Genomic DNA, 21123 nt, shown 5'->3' on the forward strand with positions numbered 1-21123 from the left:
AGTTCATTGACTAAAACTTATAAACCGCATGCTGAGTCTGGTAATTGAAATTATCTAAATGTATGAGTCACATGTAGATACACATGTATGAGTCACATGCTCTGGTAATAGAAAATTAATCCATATAAATTTCACTAGAATCTTGTGAGTCTGTCTTCATTGTTAGGCCATATATTATGTACAACAACATATTTATGCATGTGATCTTATTCATTTAAGTTTTTATGGTTCTTAATCGTTAAAACCTTGTTTTGGAAGTGAAAAGAATAAAGATCTTAGGACACTAGGTATGCTCTGTGGTTACTTAACTCTGCCTTTCGCATTTTGCCATATCCCACCTGCTTCTAGCCCTCCTATCTACCATTCTTTATCAAACAGCTGCAAGAATTATGATGCCATTTTAACAGGCTTGCCAACAAAGTATCCTTTTCTAAATTAATCATCATTCACCTAACCATTTGACTGAACTGAAAGCTACAACGGGGAGAGGGAGAGGGGTAGTTATTTTGCCTTTCACGTGGGTATGTTTTTGAAACTCATTTTTGGTTGCCAAACAATAGTTGTCTGTTAGACATTCAGGTACAGATGAAATTAGGTTGGAAGTTCCAAAGCCATCATAAATTAATTCTACTTTCATGATATCATGACATTTCTGCAAATTCGAGTCCTACTGAATATTTGTGCTACACAAGCTTTGGTTTTGTAAGATACATCTGTGTTTAATTCAAACAGAGACATGCAGTTCAATTTATTTATGAAGTAACATACGTGGTTCAAACTGGGGGTTGATTTCGCCACGAGAAATAATTAAATAAACAGGGAAAATTTCCCAGAAAGAAAGAACAATACAATATCCTTTTTGTTGAAACAAAATGGGACAACATCTGGTAATTCCCAGTGAGACATTTGGTATTTTTTCATGGTATTTTGTCATGGTGCAATTAAGTCCTGACACCAGAAACCTGGTATTGATGGAGCCTGGAGGTTCACATTTTGATTTTGTGGGTCGGATCATCTAGAACAACAATTAGCTAACTGGATTTTAATATGGATAGTTAATACGCAACATATACCACACGTACACTGGTGTGCTCACCTCTCTCACCTCATTAAGCCCTGCATTCCAGCTTTAGACCCACTCTGACGAGAGTAGTACCAGGTATAACACATGACACTTAAGTGCCCCTTTCTTGGCTTTCCTGGATATGCACGTTTGGTATCTAGGTGGTAAGTAGGATGATAATTTAGCTACAAGTATAATTATAAGGACATTCCAGACTCTAAATATCTGAGATACTGTTTAGAGATCTTATTTGAGAATGTTCCTTTCTATTTACATTTTAAAAGATAGATTATTGCATCGCAGTCTTTTCTAATAACTACTCTTTGGAGCACTTCTGATGGGATGTTATCTGTGTAGGATTCCAGTTTGATGTTGTTTATGACTAGATTGTTCTTAAATATCAGCAGGAGTGTTCCACCACGTGATATTGCCAGTGCAACCAAAAGTTTAATTTGCATTTATCTGTGGTGATAAATGTCTGGTAGATGTTCTTGTTCTGGTGTTTTACGCCGCCGCAGTAGGACATCTTGGAGCCGTGTATCCAATTGTAATTTATCTGGTAGATGTTTCTATTCTGGTGTTGAGAATTGAATGCAAGGGTACCATGTAATATTTCCATGTTCGAAATTAAATGTATATCATTTCCCTGTATTTGTTACAAACAAGTTCTAGAAATGGATAGTTGTTTATTTTTCATTTACTGATTGCATGTGATTGATTTCTATAGTTGTTCAATATAGCCATTTTAAAAAGTAATTATAATTTTGGAATGTGCCGAGGGTATGTATAAATTGTTTTCTGATTCTATAGTGGCCTGCTTTATATCAATGTTGCTACGCCTGAGATCTAATCGATCGTCATATTATTATGCATGAGTCTAATATGTTTGAAATTTCAATACGAAACCAGAGAATGGTATTATATTGGTAGCTACTTCTATCACTGTTATAAGAGATAAACATTGGCATGACCTTTACGGGGTCGTGCGCCAAGGCGCACATCTAAATCTAGTGGATGTTAATGTTTCTGCTCCACGAGAAGCCAGCCATGCATGCAGGCATGCTTGTACATGCGGCTGGAACGCACCTTGTGAAGTCTCAGTTGAGCCCAAGCTGGCACGCCAAGTTCACGCGCAGCGCAAGGAACATATTTAGGTCGAAAAGAAATCATCACCAGCAGATGCGCATGACCGATGGATTGGCTGTTAGTTAGGTATAGTGATCCACACACGTCTACACAAGATGACTCGAGACGGTGGCGCCGGCCGGTTTGAGTGTGAACTGGTTGGGCTTTGTTAGCTAGCCGTGCATTTCTGTATGTGCATACTGCAAGTACAAGTATAACGCGAGGTATACATGGGCTTTGGTAGGCATCGTGCGTGCTGCATTTCGTTTCGTCTATACGTGGCATGCAAGCAGTACACATTGCGATTATATTCGTTTCTTGTTCTTCTTGATTGTGCCTTTTCTCCGGAGAGAAAATTGTCGCATGTAATGGCAATGTACCGAACTGGAGCTCCCAGTTGGGCGCAGACGCGTACACGTATTCCTTACTTTCTGCATAGGAATAATTAGGCCCCATCGATGATACTCTTCAGTTTCACGCAAACAAAAGAGAGGATACACTCCTCAGTTTCGGCAGATTTATATATATTTGTATGTATCTAAGTAGTATATTTTAGTGTATAGATATATGCGAATTTAGGTAAGGGTTAATTAGATAGATGCCACTACAATTTGATGCTATTTGAGAAACACCACCACAACTTTTATCTTTTGAAAAATGACACTCGTGTTCTCTCGCTACCGAAAAAAAAGTCGCTCCCGTGTAATTGCCGCTTTGTCATGTGTCGTGGGGGCGGAACATGGCAGCATCAATCTTTGCCGTGTGTGGTCCAAAAGACGCACGGCAAAGCCTCAGAACACCACAAAATCACGGAATACACACGGCAAAGACACACAACATGGAGAAACTGAGGAAAAACACACGGCAAAAGCGAAGAACACAGTAAAGGTGAGAGTAGACACACAGCAAAGCAACAGCGCACGGCAACGCCCGAGACACATCTCCTAAATCGAGTTTCCACAAAGAATAAAGAAATAACTCCATTCGAGGAATTAGAGAAGAAAAGATTAAAACTCTCTTACCTACGGACTTGGAGATGCTATGCCAATTTCCAAGAAGCGCAAGCTTGGACCAAAGTAGTGGATTGTGTTTTTTTGGGCTATGTTTTTCATAGCATAGGCTATAGATTCTTGATAGTAAAATCTTAGGTATCTAACATGCATGTTGGTACAATCATGGAGTCCAATGATGCGACTTTCTTTGAGGATATATTTCCCATAAAAGATATGCCTAGCTCAACGAATCAGGGGATGCCTAATACATCTAGTCAGGAATTAGCTACAATTCATGAATCCACCATTCCGATAGAACACCTTGAGAATCCCGAGGAGGATAAAAATGAAGCTCCTAAAAGGAGTAACAGACAGAGGACTGTGAAATCCTTTGGAGATGATTTCATTGTGTATCTCGTGGATGATATTCACACTTCTATTTTAGAAGGCTATGCATCTCTAGATGCTGACTACTAGAAAGAAGCTGTCCGAAGTGAGATGGATTCCATTTTGACAAATGGAACTTGGGAGATCACTTATCGTCCTTATGGGTGCAAACCTGTAGGATATAAATGGGTGTTTAAGAAGAAGCTTATGTCTGATGGTACAATTGAAAAGTATAAGGCGCAGCTTGTGGCCAAGGGTTATACTTACATCTGTAGCTAGATTGACTACCATTTGAGTACTACTATCACTGGCTTCCTCATACGCTCTTCTCGTTCATCAAATGGACGTTAAGACGGCTTTCTAAATGGAGAGTTGGATGAGGAAATTTACATGGACTAACCAGATGGATTTGCATTAAATGATCAAGAAGGAAAGGTGTGCAAATTGTTGAAGTCTTTATATGATCTAAAGCAAGCCCCTAAGCAGTGGCACGAGAAATTCGAAAGAACTTTGACTGTTGAAGGCTTTGTTGTAAACGAAGCTGATAATTGTGTGTGCTATCGCCATGGTGGGGGTGAAGGAGTCATTCTTTGCTTGTACGTCAATGACATACTAATTTTTGGAACCAACCTGAATATTATCATGAAGATCAAGGATTTCTTATCTCGTTGTTTTGAGATGAAGGATCTTGGGGTAGCTAATGTAATCTTGAACATTAAGCTGCTGAGGGATGGCAATGGTGGGGTTACCTTGCTTCAATCTCACTATGTGGAAAAGATATTGAGTCATTTTGGGTATAGCGACTGCAAGTCTTGTCCAACGCCTTATGATCCTAGTGTGCTGCTTCGAAAGAATAAAATGGCTGCTAGAGATCAATTGAGATGTTCTCAGATAAACGGCTGCTATGAGGCCTGACATCGCCTTCGTTGTGAGCAAACTTAGCCAATTTTTCTCAAATCCCGACGATGATCACTGGCATGCTCTTCAAAGAGTTATGCACTATCTAAAACGCACCGTGAGTTATGGCATTCACACTACTGGGTATCCGACGGTACTGGAGGGTTATAGTGACTCAAACTGAATTTATGATGCTGATGAGATTAAGACCACTAGTGGATATGTATTTACACTTGGTGGTGGCACTGTTTCTTGGAATTCTTACAAGCAGACCATCTTAACAAGGTCAACAATGGAAGCAGAACAACCACTGTTGAAGCATAGTGGCTTCGTGAACTCTTGATGAACTTACCTATGGTTGAGAAACCAATACCCGCTATCCAAATGAACTGTGATAATCAACTGTGATCATCAAGGTTAATTGTTCTAAGGATAATATGAAGTCATCAAGGCATGTGAAGAGAAGATTAAAAGCTGTTAGAAAAATGAGAAACTCCGGAGTTATTGCGTTGGATTATATCCATAGGTATAGAAATTTGGCAGAGCCCCTTCACAAAGGGTCTATCGTATCAAAGGAGATGGGTATGAGAATCACCATATAAGTTGTCCACAGTGGTAACCCACTCTATGTGATCCAAGATCCCGTGAGTTAGAACTGGGAGACAACTGTATGTTATGTCAACTGAGAGGAAAGTATCCTTACTCTTTGTATGATACCACTCCGTGAAGATGCAATACTTTCCCAATATGCACAGTAGGCTAATTTATCTTAATGTGTTCTAAGTGGCTTATTTAAGCACATATCTTTTTTTTTGAAGATATTTAAGCACATATCTTGTCCTGCAGAACATCCGTTGAAGACCACACCTATATGAGTTTGGGTGTTAAACGTCGCAGTCTATGAGAGTTGAGTGCTCTCTAATAAACTCATGAAAGATCATGGAGTATGACGCATAAGCTCCACCCGCGGGGAAACCCTGCGACGGCCCAATACCGTCAAGGCTCTGTGTGAAGGTGGATTCGTAGAAAACTTGTAGTTCAAGGCTTAGTCCATTGTTCAAGTAGCAGTCTAGTGTAGCATAGAGTTCTCGTGAAAGTTCAACTTAAGAGTCTTCGCTATAATACCGATATATAAAACAATATTTTGGAACCAAAGGCAAATTTTTTGTGTTTCTAGGATCTTGTGGGAGATTGTTGGAATTTTGCCGGCCCAACCCATTTAACTTAGTCCACAATTCCTGAAAATCCCAAAGGCCCAAATGGCCCATTCATGCATGGCAAGGGGTGGGACCAAATTTTAGTCTCACCTTGCTAGTTTAGAGAGAGTTGGACCTCCTTATAAGGGGGCTGCTCCACTTGGTGTACAAGCATGAGAAGATGACTCACTCATGCGCGCTTCTCCTCCTCCGCCGCTTGCTCTCCTAATCACGACGCGCGCGCCGCAGTTTGCGGGATTGCCTCAAGCCGAGAGCCTCTCTTCCTTTTTGTCACGCATGAATGGAATTTGAAAGGTACCGCTGTTCAGTTCTTCTTCTATCCCTTCGTTTCATCTCCCACCGCAGCCTGTTCGCCTCCCTCTCCCTATGTCTATAAAAGAGAGGTCGCTCCTCTCCAGAGATACACGCAATGAGACACAACACGGTATGCGCCTACCACTCGGTTCCGCCGCCGCTCAAGACCTCCATCCCGTCAGCCGGCGTGCACCGCTGGACGAGACAGCAGGCCTCCAGAACCCCGCCTCTTGTGATCCTATACGGGAGAGAGGCAATAAAGTTTTTGGGGAGCACTCTAGCGCGACGGCTTGCTTGGATGTCACACGGAGGCTGGTGACTACTTCCCCAACGAAGACTTTTTCCCCGACATCAGCAACCTCTTCAGCGACATGGCTCTCAACAGCGACACCGTTAACGCCAGCGTCAATGCTGGTTCCTCTTCTGGACCGTATGTGTTCTTAACTTCTATTTACGAGATCATGATGTTTTTTCTTCTCCTAGCAACATGTTCAGGCTCATTGTTAGGTAATATATTGCTCTTATCAATCTGTTTAGACTTGTTGCTTTCGTACTCTATGGTGATTTGCATGACTAGTTTAATCTCAACCTTTTTAGTCACGTTTTATCTACTTTTTTTTACTAAATCATGGGGAAATTTGCTAATATTTCCAACACTTTCTGGTGGCGAATAGGCCGCGTCGTGATACTGTGTGCATAGCCTCGATTCCTGGTCCATCTGAATCTATGGCAGTTAAAACTTCGTTGGATTTTTTGAAGTCAAGTTCATTTTGTGAAGTCTCGTCGGAGCTGCCCAGATTTGGCTTTGTCTCACCGCCGGCTAAACGCCCGGAACCTGCGCAGTCTATTCCTTTTTTTTTTCAGGTAAGCAAATAACTGATAATGGTCAACGCTCTCCAACGGCCTTTAGACCGAATCTGAATTTTCTGAAGACAAATTCTTTAGGGGATTGGTCCTTAGCAACAGAGCTGGCCAAGTTTATATTCTCGTTTCATAATTTAAAAGATTGTCCCAAGCCTAGCTTGATTCATGTCTCTGCGCCCTCTGTCTCAAATACTCTAGCTAGTGGTCAACCCTGTGCTGAAAGTTTGAAGTTTGGGTCTGTCGTCGCTTCTCTGGTGACCACAATCCTCTTCAGGATATCTTTGCTTGGGTCAGTTTTCAGTCCGTATCCCTGAAGAATGGAAGGCTAATGGTCATATTCATTCAAAATGCCCGGAGGTGCGCCAAGTTTTCAGACGACCTACTGGCCCACTTGGTTTTCTCTCTGATGATTCACTGAAGGAACCAAGGCGTTGCTGTTTTCGGTGCCTCTACCTGGGCAACATTCGCAGAGACTGCACACGAGATATCAAATGTCTAGGCTGTTATGGTTTTGGGCACAAAGTTAAAGATTGTCATGTGCAACCATTATGTGTGTGTTGTCATCAATTCGGCCATGGACTAGATTCGTCTCCGAAGATCTGCTGCAAGAAATGTGGAGGCTCTGGGCATCTAACATCCAAGTGCTCTGTCCGTAAACATTGAGTTAAAAAGAAATACAGTATCAAACTTCAGTTAAGGATTTATTCGTAGCCAGCCCTTTGGTTCAGTCTACCTTGGTGGCCAGGTATATTTTTCAGTCCAACTTTAAGGCCATCTCTATTGTTAAAGCAAATGGTACTGCAATTTTTGTTGAAGAAAAATATGGTACTCCGGCTACTACTACAGGTTCAGAGGTATTGTTTCATGTACAGTCGAGCTTGGTAATGTGGTGCTCTTTGGTTCGTGATGGTGGGTCTGATGTTGAACTTGAAGGGGAGGGTTATGGTCAAGGTGGTATCGTGCTGTCGAAAATGAGATTGGAAGTAACTCCGCCAATCGTCGCAACGCTGGGTTCAGATCAGTTCTGATGATAACTGTTGGCGAAATACAGTTCGAGGTTCATAGGTTCAAAGATCTTGTGCTTTTCTTCAGTAACTTTATCTACTCCCAATCTCTAAGCTTGCCTAGCGTAGCAGATGGCTTTGAGTTTCTCGTGGACCAGCTGGATGTGGTTGAGATTGGTTTCAACTTAGAAGTGTTCAATATCACTGAGATTTTTTTTCAATATCACTCAGATGGAACATGAACTGAAGCTGATTTATTTCTATGCTGTCTTAGGACAGTGGCTAGCTGGTTCTAGCTCTTTGGATCTGTCGCTTAAACTTGCAGTATCCTGGCTGCTATTTCCTCAGGCCTGGTCAGTTTCTTTTGGATATCTTTCGCTCAATGACATGGGAGAGCTAATTTGGATTGTGGCTCAGGACGTCAGTGTCAGTGAGTTATCGGATGTCTCTGTTGGTTCAGATTCGTTGTCTCAGGAGTTCCAGATTTCTTCGATGTTGCCTGGGGGTGCTCTTGACCAATACAGTACAGACGAGGCTCCAAAGTCGGATGCTTTTGTTCGTAGGTGCACAAGGAATCATAAGGAAGGGTATAAGGAGCAGCTTCTCCCTCCCATATCATCCGACACGCCGCAAAGCTTGAAAGACCCCAAAAGTTGTGCCACCAGCTGTGCTTCAGATTGTAGAGATGCAGCGGCTTGGGGTGGAAGGAAGACCGCCAGATTTGACCCTGAGGAGCTCACGGTCGAGAAGCTGATGAAGGGCCGTGCTCAACTGCTGTCAAGTAGCTGCACTTGTCATAATAAGTTTCTTATTCTTTGGTAGGAACTTGTTTTATTCTGGACGCAATGAACCACAACCGGATGTGGCAAGTTGTGTGTTGGAATGTTCGTGGGATTAATGATCCGGCTAAGTGTCCTGCTATTCGTTTTAAAACTGAAGAGAGCAATGCATCAAACATTTGTCTGCAGGAGACAAAGAAATCTTCTTTCGCTTCAGGTTTCATAAAATGCATCTGGAGGTCTGCTGTTTATTCCTTTATTCCTTTTGATGGTGCATCTGGAGGTCTGCTGTTTTTGTGGGTTAGCAGTATGTTTACAGGTCCAGTTCTCCTGGAATAGAGTTTTGGACTGGCCATGTCATTCGCCTCCACTATCTACAGAATGTTTTAATCTTGTGAATGTGTATGGGCCTTGCTCTGAATTGAGCGTGATAATTTTGTTGCTTGGTTGTTTCACCTCAATATGGCTGATGATGATCTCTAGCTACTCCTAGGAAATTTTATTTTTTATCATTTTGTGGAGAACTGAAACAGAGAGGGAGCCAATCTGACTGATATTGCTACCTTCAATGAGATAATTAGGTATCTTGGACTGCTCAAGCTTTCTATCAAGGGGCATTTTTTTACGTGGAGTAATATGCACACTGACCCTCTGCTCGTTCAACTAGATTGGTTTATTTTACTTCCACCTCTTGGATGTTAAAATTTCCAAATACTTTGGTTAAACCTCTAGCACGTCCAACATCAGATCATGTGCGCTGTGTGGTGTCTATTGAGACTTATATTCCAAAGGAAAAAAGTTTTTGTTTTGAAAAATATTGGATTCGGCTCCCTGGATTTCTTGACAAGGTGAAAATAATTTGGGATATCTCTTGTCCCGGTGATAGTGCTAAATGTCTTTCTGCAAAATTTGAACTATTGAGAAAAGGTTTGAAACAATGGAATTTGAGCATATTAGTTCTTAATGCTGCGATCAAGAACTTCAATTGGATCATCCTCATGGTTGATGAGTTATCGAAGAGTAGAACCCTGCATATTTCCGAGTGAAATTTTAGGAACGTTGTTAAAATAGACTGTAGAACTTGCTTATATGCAAAGAGGAGTATTGGAAGAAGAGATGTATAGCAAGATGGGCACGCTTGGGCAATGAAAATACGGTGTTCTTTCACTCTTTAGCCACAATAAGGTTTAGAAAAAATACGATTTCTTGTTTCTTTCGCAATGATGGCTCTATTGTTTCAGGACATCATGAAAAAGCTGGGATTCACTGGAATTCCTTTCGCAACATACTAGGATTTCTCTGCCTATCAGCCAAACTTTTGAGGGTCGGGGATGTGAAGGAAAACCCTAGCCGCCTCCGGGTCGCTCTCGGGCGACTCCGAGGCGACCCCCGCGCCGCCGCCAGAACCCCCTCCTCCACCTCGCCCCCTGCCCCCGCCATCGCCGGATGAGGCCGCCCCGCGGCGGACGGAGGCGGCGGGGAGCACCTCCCCTGTTTGTTTCCCCCAAAATCCAAATCCCACCGTGCTCTACTCCCTTCTGTGTGCCCTGTGCGCCGCCGGCTTCGGTCGTGCTCCGCATCGGCGCCCCTGCTCCTCCGCCCCTCGGCGGTGCTTCCTCCCCAGGCCTGCTGCCGCTGCGCACCAGGAGGCCTGCTGCCGCTGCTCACCATGCTGGTGCGCACGGCCCCTTCCGCGCCGGCGGCGGCTGGTCTTGCACGCCGTGGCCACTCCTTCGTCCTGGCTCGGCGCCCTGCTGGGAGGCGATTTTGGTCCTCCGCCCCGATGGATCTGGCCGTGAAGGCCACGGGTCTGGACCAGGGCCTGCCGGCTGCCCACCCGTCCAGGTTGGACCCTCGGTTCGTCGGCTGCTGCCTGTCCTTGTGGCCCGTGTCCACCCTCGTGCAGTGGTTTCCTGAGTGGGGGAGGTCGGCCTGTCGCGACGCTCTCGCGGCGGACAGCCGTGTCTCCTGCCCCCTCGCCGGCCCTTGGCTCGTGTCCTTCGGGGCGAGGTTGCTGTCATGGTGGCTCAAACTGAGCTGCCTAGACGTCCTGGGGTGGCCTCGGCTTGTGTTGCCCTTCGACCACGGGGTCGGCACACCGGTGTCGTCGCCCTAGTCTCGGCTATCCGACGCCCTTCGACTGAGCTTGGTCTCGGCGGCACAACGCCCCTCGGCTTCGCCGACGGCACACCGGTGTCGTCGCACGGTCTCGGCTATCCGACGCCCTTCGACCGTGCCAGGTGACGCTTCTTGGTGTGCTCATGTCTTGTGTCCACGTATTCTGCTACCTGTTCCTTTTGGCTGCTTGCCTTCGGTGCTGAGGCTCTCACCGGAGATCCTCCCCGGCGGTCGGCTCGAGGCCCTCGGAGTGGCGTCTTGTTGTGACCTTGCTCCGGTTCGAGCCTTGTGGCGCGACTCGACTCTGCATTGCCCGTCGACCACGGGGTCGGCACATCGGTGTCGTCGCCCCGGTCCTCGGCTATCCGACGCCCTTCGACTGTGCTTGGTCTCGGTTCTGCAGGTCTTTCGTCGTCGCCCGTAGCTCGCCTTGCCAAGTCACGGTGGTCGTCCTTTGAGATGCTGGCCTCCCGGGGGCTTCGGTTGGCTTCGGATGCTAACCTCCCCCCTCCTTTGCCTCCCTTGTTTCTAGTTGCTTTTTTTCTGTTGTTTTGTCTTCTACTCCCTTGTATCCCCCTGTAATTTCTTGGATCTGTTTGTAAGAACATGGGCCTGCCAGGCTACTTTCGATGGAATACAACAAGCGGTGGGGATTTTCCCCCCCGTCAACCTCGAAAAAAAAAACTTTTGAGGGTCTAGAAATTTACCTCAGCCATTTACAACCGAGAAAATTGATCAGGTGGTTGCCCATATGCCGGGGGACAAGTCGCTGGGCCTAGCTGGTTTTTCTGGTCTTTTCCTTAAGGTGCGATGGCTGGTGGTGAAACATGATTTTTATAGGTTGTGTCATGAGTTTTGGGCACGGGTAGATAACTTGCAGAGCATGAATGACTCTTTTATCACTTTGATTCTGAACGTTCTTTCACCTGAAGGCCCGAATGGCTATAGACTAATATCGCTTCTAAATATTTGTTTGAAATTGCTCACTAAGTTATTGGATAATAGGCTGCGAAGTAAAATCCTTGATATAGTGCATATAAATCTGTATGGTTTTGTTCATTCAAGGAATATCCAAGATTGTGTCGGCTAAGCATATGAATACATTCATCACTGTAAAAAGGTGGGTGTACCCTCTGTTATTCTCAAGTTATATTTTGTGAAAGCATTGGACACGGTTGACCATGAAGCGATCATGAACGTGTTTGAAAGTTTGGGTTTTGATTTAAGATGGCTAAATTTTCTACGGATGATTATGTCATCCGGTACCTCTTTAGTGCTTCTAAACGGAGTACCTGAAATATTTTTTGCTATCGGCGAGGTATTCATCAAGGGGATCCACTCTCACCTTTACTATGTTGGGTGTATCCGGACTTCTTCAGGCCATGGTTAACTGGTTATTCAAGGATGGGATCATTCATGCCCCTCTCGATATCCCAAACAATTATTTCCCCATCGTTCAGTATGAAGATGACACGCTGCTTATTCTTCAACACAGCTCGGTGCAACTCTCGTCCTTAAAGGACTTGTTAGAAGTTTTTCCTCAGGCCACTGTTTGCGTGTTAATTATGCTAAATCTTCTCTTATGCCAATTAATATATCGGAAGAACTACTAGAGTCCCTAGCAAACACCTTTGGTTTCTCGGTTGGGAGACTCCCTTTCACATATCTTGGGCTGCCTTTAGGGAATACAAAAACGACCATCCAAGATTTATCTCCTCTTGTGGGTCTCGTTGTGCACCGTCTAAACGCAAGTGTTTGGTTTTTGGATTATGGAGGAAGGTTGGAATGTGTGAGATCATTTCTTTCGATGCTGCCTACTTTCTTTATCTGTTCCATCAAAATTCAGAAAACAATGATCAACATCTCTAATCGTGCTCAAAGGTATTGTCTGTGGGCGAAAGAGGAGGACTCTTCTTCGGCAAATGGGTTGGCTGCTTGGTCGACGGTTTATAGACCTAAACATCATGGTGGTCTTGGTGTCTTAAACTTGGAGCTGCAAAACAAGGCACTTCTCCTAAAATAACTCCGTAAATTTTACTGTAGAGCTATGTTCCCTGGGTGAACCTAGTTTGGTCTCTTTATGGTGATAGCGTTCCTCACACTCAAAGTAAGAGATGTTCCTTTTGGTGGCGTGATATATTCAGTTTGGTGGGAGATTATTACAGCATTTTGACATGGCATGTAACTAGGTCTGGAATGCTGTAGCGGGACTTTTATTTCTTAGTTTTCTTTACTCTTTTTTGGCCGCGTGCATCCGTACTGCCACTAGGGTGGGGCGTTGTTGCAGAGGCTGGGTGTAATTGGTATCTTTTGATATTAATATATTCCCTTTATCTAAAAAAATGTAACTAGTGGTACTTCAGTTCTATTTTGGAAAGACTTATGGACAAACGGAGATATTCTATGTGAAAAATATCCAAGGCTTTATTCTTTTGCTCTGGATGAAGACATGTGAGTAGCGGACCTTGCTCGAGTGGATGACTTAAGTAGATGCTTTACACTGCCACTTTTTGGTGAAGCTTTCAAAGAATTTCAACAGGTTAATCAGTTGCTGATTCGAACTCCTCTGGAAGCCGCAGCAATATACGAACGCACCTTTGTTTGGGGAGAAAAGTACACACTGGCCAGATTCTATAAATTTCTGTCTGAGCAGGTTCCAAAAGATTTAGGGCTCAATGATATTTGGAAGCCCAAATATTTACCAAAACTGATTTTTTTCTCTCTACTAATGGCAGACCATAGAAAACATTGGAATTTAGACACTGGTCCTGGTTGTGTGTTGTGTGTGAATAAAAATCTTGAAACCCGACATCATCTATTTTTTAAGTGTGATTGTGTATCTCAATACTGGGATTTTCTTGAGATTCATTGGAATTTAGCCAAATCCTTGTCAGACCGGGCTAACTTCGTGGGGCCATTTTTCATGGAGGTCTTTGCATGTGCTACACGGAATATTTGGAGGGTTCGAAAGGACTTCATTTTTATGTCATCGCTGATAACCTTCAATAGATGGAAGTTGGATTTTCAAAGTGATCTTCTGCTGCACGGATACAAGTGAAGTCTGCAATTGTTCAACCCCTCTATGAATGGGTTTTCTCTATCTTTCTATAGTTGTTTCTTTTATCTCGATGTTAGTTTCGAGACATTTCTTTCCTCCTTGATGTATTCTGCCACTTTAGTTGCTTCTGTACCTTGTTCGTCTAAATATATAAAATTCACAACGTACGAAATTTGTAACATCCCATGTTTGTAATTAAGTGCATTTGCATCATAAGCATCATCAAAAATTCCGCTAAGAAATTTTCGCGTTTAAAACAAAATGGAAACCCTAAATTGGACCTAAATTGGATAATTCTTTCGGTCTAATTTAAATGCTTCAATAAGTCTTCAAACAAGAATGTTGTATTTCTAGACAAGAGAGGTAACTGGTAAAAATATTAATTTTACTTATACCAATTATCTACTTGTTTCGATTCGCCAAGCTTGTATTTACAAAAGGATAGTTAAAAGTTACTTTGTTCAAATCAAAGAGACGAACTGTAGTATAACTATTTTCAGCTCGCACCTGAGCTAGCAAGATCCAATTGTATAGCAACCTCCGATGGATATCTATTAGCTACAGTACCTACCATCTGAATATCTAGGAAGACCTAGCACTGCACTTCACTTCCCTAGACGTGGCCAATTAGTATTGTTGTTCCCCATCGTATCACATACCAAAACAGCAGACCACCTTAGCTATTGAGTCCCGACGCCTGAGAAAACATCCCACACAACCTTCAGTTTGTAAGCACACGTGCTCCTGTTTTTAGCTTTGGTCAGAGGTCGAAACAGTATTTTGAATGGAATGGGAGAAACTTCAGATCTTCTCTTTCATGATAGGGCTTGTTTCTAGACAAGTTTCCTGTAGTATCCCTTCTCAAATTTAGCTACCTTTTGAACTACAGCAGACAGTTTCAGTTTAATCCAAAGGGAGCAAGGGGGCACCGGTTCTTCCAGTTTGAGAACCTGTTAAGCAGTTGAACCATTCTAAATGGCTGTAGGTAGTTTCTACTTGAGTTATGTTCAAGTTTAATCCGCATACCTACACGTTTCTGGACTGGAGCTACACTGAATCTCTTGTTCCTGATCAATCTGAATACTTATGAGTCCATCCACTAGTGGCATGAAATTCCCTTTTCTTTTGTGCTAGTACTTGCAAAACTGAACCATGTTTTTGGTACAAAACTACACTAATGAAGTTCTAAGCTAAGAGTTTCCTAACAAAATAGGTGAGGTCTTTTCAGAAAGTTTAGAAGACTGAGTTTCGTATTCTGTTGTTCTCTGTTTTTCAGAAAATAAAGCGAACTTGTAAAATCCACAGAATATTCATATAAAATCAGAAAAATGCAAATAAGAAATCAAAATGTTCATAAAAACAGGATCAAAATGTTCATATCATTTCCATGCATGCTTAAGCAATTGAACACTTTTTATAATAGGAGAACAAATGAACCCTTTTCTTTAATATGCGGGGTTTATGGAAATGCTATTATTAATGCATTCCAACCTCATTTAAATTGATGATAATTTCATAGTGATAATTTTAGTATTATAAATAGGTCATGTTATCATTCTTGTTTGCGCATCTATGACATGTGTTGAATGTTGTAGGCGATCACCCCTCCGCCAGTGCCCAACCTAAAGGGCATCATGTGGCTAATTAATGGAAACGGCCGTCATGTGTAGGCAAAGTTATACACCCGTGCAGGGTTAAATCTTTTCGAAAAACCGGTTCCACAGTTATGGACGACTTGGAGTGGACGATGCGATCATAGAAAACTTGAACCTAATCGAAAAAGTTGGCAACCATGTGAATAAGGATCCCTCCGGGGTTTTGAGGGGGTGATCCGAGGTTAGTAGTTCCAGATGATGATGATGGTTCGGTGGATGCAATATGATGATCAGTAGAGCTAGTGATATCTCTCTCTTATCCCCTTTAAATGTTGTGAGTAGTCGAGCTTCTACTTACTTTTGTTTTACAACGAAAATTTGATTTATGCAAAAGAAGCTCTACAGAAAGCCCGCATACCCGCTTTGCTAATAGGTTGTATTAAGTCTTTGTTGAGTCCTTGTAATCAGCTTGTTACAATTCTGCTGCAGACGAAGTCACTCCGCCATATGGTGGTTTCTACATTGACATCGCCGAGTAACTTGGGGTTCCCAGACAGCAGCTTGGGGCTGTTGAATGGGATGTCGATGTTATGCTTGTGGCCTCTTAGGCCTTTTGTTAATCTTGCTACATCCTAGTAGCATAACTTGCTTCCATTGATTGATGTAATGTTGGGTCAGTGACCTCTGCGTGTAATAATTTGGATCTTGACTCTGTTAAGAGTTGTAATATTATTCCTTTTAGTCGTAGAGTCACTGTTGATTCTCTCACTTTAGGCTCTCAAGCTCTAGGTTAGGCTTATGTCAGACGAAGGTCTGGGATTTGTCTAGCCATAATCCCGGGGGTCCCACAAGATTGTCCTACGGTGAGTGTGTCAAAAAGAAGTTGAGCTGCTCATGCAAAGACTTGGATTGCATATTATTCCATGTGCAAGGATGACCATTAATCGGGAGCTCAATCAAAACAAGGTAACTAATGTTGTCACTAAAATAGAAAATTTCATCAAATTTTGCTCCTAGCCCGTTAAAAAATTCAGAAGACCAGTAGAAATTTAAATCACCCACTAGCAGTAAAGAGATACATCGGTTATAGCTAGATGGAACTTGCACGACAGAAAATTCTAGCAACCAGTGAGGGACTAGAAACATGAACCAAAATAAAAAAAATGAACCAAAATAATCCGAAACAAAGTTGAAAATAATACCAAAGCTTGTCGGGATCATGACATGGCCATCAAACACGTTGCTTTCCCAAAGAACAAACAAAACCCTAGACATCCCTTAGAAGAAACAAAAAAAAAGTCAAAATAACATTAAGCAAATCATCAACAAATTCCAACCAAAAATACCCCAAATTATTTTATTGGAGGAAAATAATACACAAACTTTCTTTGGTTTTGTTTTAGATAAGGGCCACATGCACTTTTGGTTGACACTCCCAATCTTCCAACTTAAAACATGCCACACATTGTTCACATAATTCATCTAACATATAAAGTTGAGGTAACCAAAATAAAGAACCCAACTGACAAACGACACAACTAGTTCTTGGGATGTTGGTCTAGATGCTCCTCAGTGAGCTGTTTAGTGACATTGTGGCACTCTTCCAGTCGAATATGTTGCACTTCGGTGACCGGGATCATAGTAGGTGGCTTATCCTTGGGAACTGAGGAGGTCTTGCGACGTTTTTTGCGATCAGGAAGAGCCTCAAATATGTAGCCCTCTTTATTGTTACGGGTACAACGCTTCCATTGAGTCTCAAAAATTGGTCTAGGCACCTTGTGATGACCATGACCCTTGGGAGCAGAAACTGGAGAAATAGTGGCATCAGTGGGAACTGCAACATAATTGTTTGCCCCAGAAGCTTTTGTTACAGCATTATCGTGCACTTGATTAGCCAAGGTCGAAGATTCTCCTATGCCATCAACCCGGGTATACCCCCTACCATTTTGAACTTTTTTACAGGATAATGCGTCACCTTGTTGACCATTTGCATCATCACCACCCAACCACATGTCATTAGGAAATTTATTCAAGTCAAGTCCTTCCCTTCCTACAAATTCCATGCAAACATATGTCCCCATTAGGCAATTTTTTGAGTGGGTGTCTTTGAAGATTGAGAAATTTTGTAAAAGTAGGAAAAAATGATGGCAAAAAGAGGCAACTCCTTTTTCTTGGCTAGACAATTTTGGAACATAGCATTTTTTACAAATAAAATAACAAAAAAGAGGCAATCAATTTTATGTTGGACTGATTTATCATGATATTTATGCAATTTCACTAGCACAAGAAGGGAACTCTAGAAAAATAACACTTCACAACTAGCATAAAGACAAGACCAAATTTTATTTTGTTCATATCATCACAAGCTTAAGCAAAAAGGCAAAGATTTGAAGAATTAATCCAGTCACATGTGGAAGTCTAGGCCAACCAGCTTGTGGTACCCCTATAGACCCCTATAGAGAATAATGGGTCAATTATTTACCATTTGCATAGTCACCGCCCAACCTCATCTCGTCGGGGAATTTGTTCAAGTCTAGGCCTACCATTCCTGCACATTCCTTGCAAATATATACCCCATTAGGAAATCTTTTCACGTGCAAGTATTTGAAGATTGAGAATTGTGTAAAAGTAGGAAAACACTGTGACAAAAGAGGAAACTCCATTTTTCTAACTAGGAAACCTTTCAATTTTTGATTTTTTTATAAATTAGTTAACAAATAAGAGGCAACTAGTTTTTGTACTATTATGATTTTATCATCATGTTTAGGTTATCTTTGGATGTATGTATTGGAGGGCTAGGAATTGAAGAGTTATAGAATACCAAATCACCGAGGAATCTAAAACTGGGATAAATTTAAATTATGTTAATTGGTTGTTCATTGAATTATCTCAAGGAATCCTGGTGAGGCACAAACTCAAAAATGTTGTTCTGATGGATCAAGTGTGGAATTGTACATATATGTAGTATAAAACTTCTACTATGATGTACTTCTCTAGAAAATAAATATGTATACCATGTGCATATATAATAATAATTATGGATTCAAAAATTCTATGCAAACATTTTTTATAACAACAAAATTTCTCACAAACGATGAATAAAAGTTTCCACAAAATGTATGCAATATAAAAAAATCTATCAGTGATACAACTAACTGCACAACCTAAAAACATTCATGTATTTCACAAGCTTTGGTTCAATCTTGGGGATTAATAGAAAAATACAGAGCACTACACAAGCTGCACATTTCATAACAAAAACTACATCCTTTGTGAACTGCATTACAGAGATCAAATAAAAAATATAATTTCCTAATTTGGTTGGAGATTTGGGGATAGATGGGATTAGGGTTACTGCAGGCACCTACTAGATCTAAGAGAGTTGGGAGAGGAAGGTCTGAGAGACAACCTGCCATGAGGCGGATGTAAAGGAGGCTAACCTCCACCGGATTTGCTTAACATGGGGCCCAGATAGGCGAGCTCTAGATGGGGATCCGGCGTTGGACGGCGCTATCTTGAGGAGAACTAAATATATATATATATATATATATATATAGAGAGAGAGAGAGAGAGAGAGAGAGAGAGAGAGAGAGAGAGAGAGAAGGGAGATTGGGAGGGAGGGAGGACAGGCGGGGACTATCGAAGGTAATTGGGGTAGGGAGGAGGATAGCCGGAGGAATTACCTGCGATGCCGCCTGGAGTTTCTCCGCCGCCACGCCTCCTTGACTCTCGCCAAGCCCGACAAGCTTGTTTCTTTTGTTTGTGGGGAGGGGTGAATGGGTAGGGTGATTTCTCCCTAATACCAATATATAAAACATTTAATTTGGAAAAGAGCCATGCTACTGTGCATTGGCGGATCTTAGTTAGGGCAAAACTGGGCTATGGCCACCTAGCCCAGCTGAGAAACTAATTTTATGCCTATTTATTAATAAAAGCCAGCCCAATATTAGCCTAGTCTGCTACGTACGTCTCTTCATTCTCGTCTGCTCTATTTTGTTGGCCAATGCTCCGCTGCTGCTATAGTGCCAAAAACCACATGGTACTCATGCCGAATTACGAAATATGAATTCCGTGACAATCCAAATGGTCGAAATAGTTCTTACACATGGAAAATTCCAAATTCCAAGCTCCAATAGCGACATCCAAATATGTACTTATGTTATTTTACTAGCACAAGAAGGGAACTCTACATAACTTTTTTTTTCTAAGCAACTAGCATTAAAGAACGGCCAACTTTTCTTTTGTTCATGTCATCAGAAGCCGAAGAAACAAAACAAATACTAACCTATTATTCTGATTATTGGTGGCTTCTAGGTGCAAAATATGGAAAATTTTCAAGTAGCCCATGGTTTTTTATAGTTGGGTTTTTCCACAGGTGGGCAAGTTGTGCCCAAATGTTTAGACCAAAACATTTCGAAACATGCTAACTTTTGATTTCTTAAAAGCATAACAAAAGTGTCCACAACAACAACTTATTATTCATTTCGTCAATATTTACCCAGAACGAGGCAACTTCTAAACCATGTATTGTGATACATCTTTCTTTGAACATTTTTGGGGGGGGGGGGGGGGGGGGGGGTATTTCCCTTATTTAATACATGATTCACACACATCGAAGATGCCAACTGTCAAATGATAAAATAGTCACCGCAAGAAACAAACCACATGCACACACATGTACATGGGAAAGAATGGTACACATTTTTACAACAAGCATCTGTGGCATCTAAAAAATCGTGGGAACAACTTATGTAGTTGGATCCTTCTACTACTACTAGAAAACAGGCTTATAGCCGTCACGAGATCAGTGATGAACAAATAGAAGTATGTTGTTGTCAATTTATACTTGTGGCGGTCAAAGACCGATAGTTTATTGGCTGGTCCGCATCGCATAACGGTGACAAGAAAAATAAAAATATGTCGCTTGTACTATGGAGTCTCAGCACACGTCACTGGTCTAGGACAAATAAATGAGTGAAGACCCTGGAAACTTGAACCTTGCTTGTTGGGTCCAAAATGTAGCCATGCACTTGTTCTCTAGAATATCGTTGATTTTGTCTATATTTGTAATGACCCCACTTGATAACAAGCCGGAGGTCTGGCCCAACAAGTAGCGGCATATCCTTTTTTGCATATATCACTACTTTTTGGTATAACTATGACGTGTGCCAAATTTTTTTACACATTGCTCGTTCTGGGCGGTAAGTATCGACGTCCATGTGATGTGTGTTGTCGCCCTTGTTAGCTATTATAGTGACAGTTATATATCGTGTGAAAGTTGATGGAACCCCATGTGGTGTTTCCACTACCGTTGGCAGGTTAACAACACCGTGAACACAAAACATTGGCGTAACCCTCTTCGAAGTTTCAAACTTCCAACACTCCGTGTTAAGCTAGCACTAGTTCGGTTACGAATTCCACTCGATTGTGCACACAATAAAAACAACATAAATATAAAGAAAGAATTGAAAATTAAATTAACAATGGGGGATCACATATCCATCGCATTTATATGAGTATCCTCGCCTCTTCTCATGGTGGGGATCTCCTCAGAGTGCGGTGGTCGCATCTTGACGGTGGTCATGCGAAGCGGAGCTTGGGCTCGGGGGCAGCCATATACATGCTTGCATTTTTCTATATAAAAAAGGCATGCATGCATATGGTTGTGCATGATATGTACATATTTCTGTTGAGATGAATGTAATGGTGCCGCTGGAACGCACTTTGTGA

This window comes from Lolium rigidum, chromosome 4, assembly GCF_022539505.1.
Source record: "Lolium rigidum isolate FL_2022 chromosome 4, APGP_CSIRO_Lrig_0.1, whole genome shotgun sequence".
Lineage (NCBI taxonomy): Eukaryota > Viridiplantae > Streptophyta > Magnoliopsida > Poales > Poaceae > Lolium > Lolium rigidum.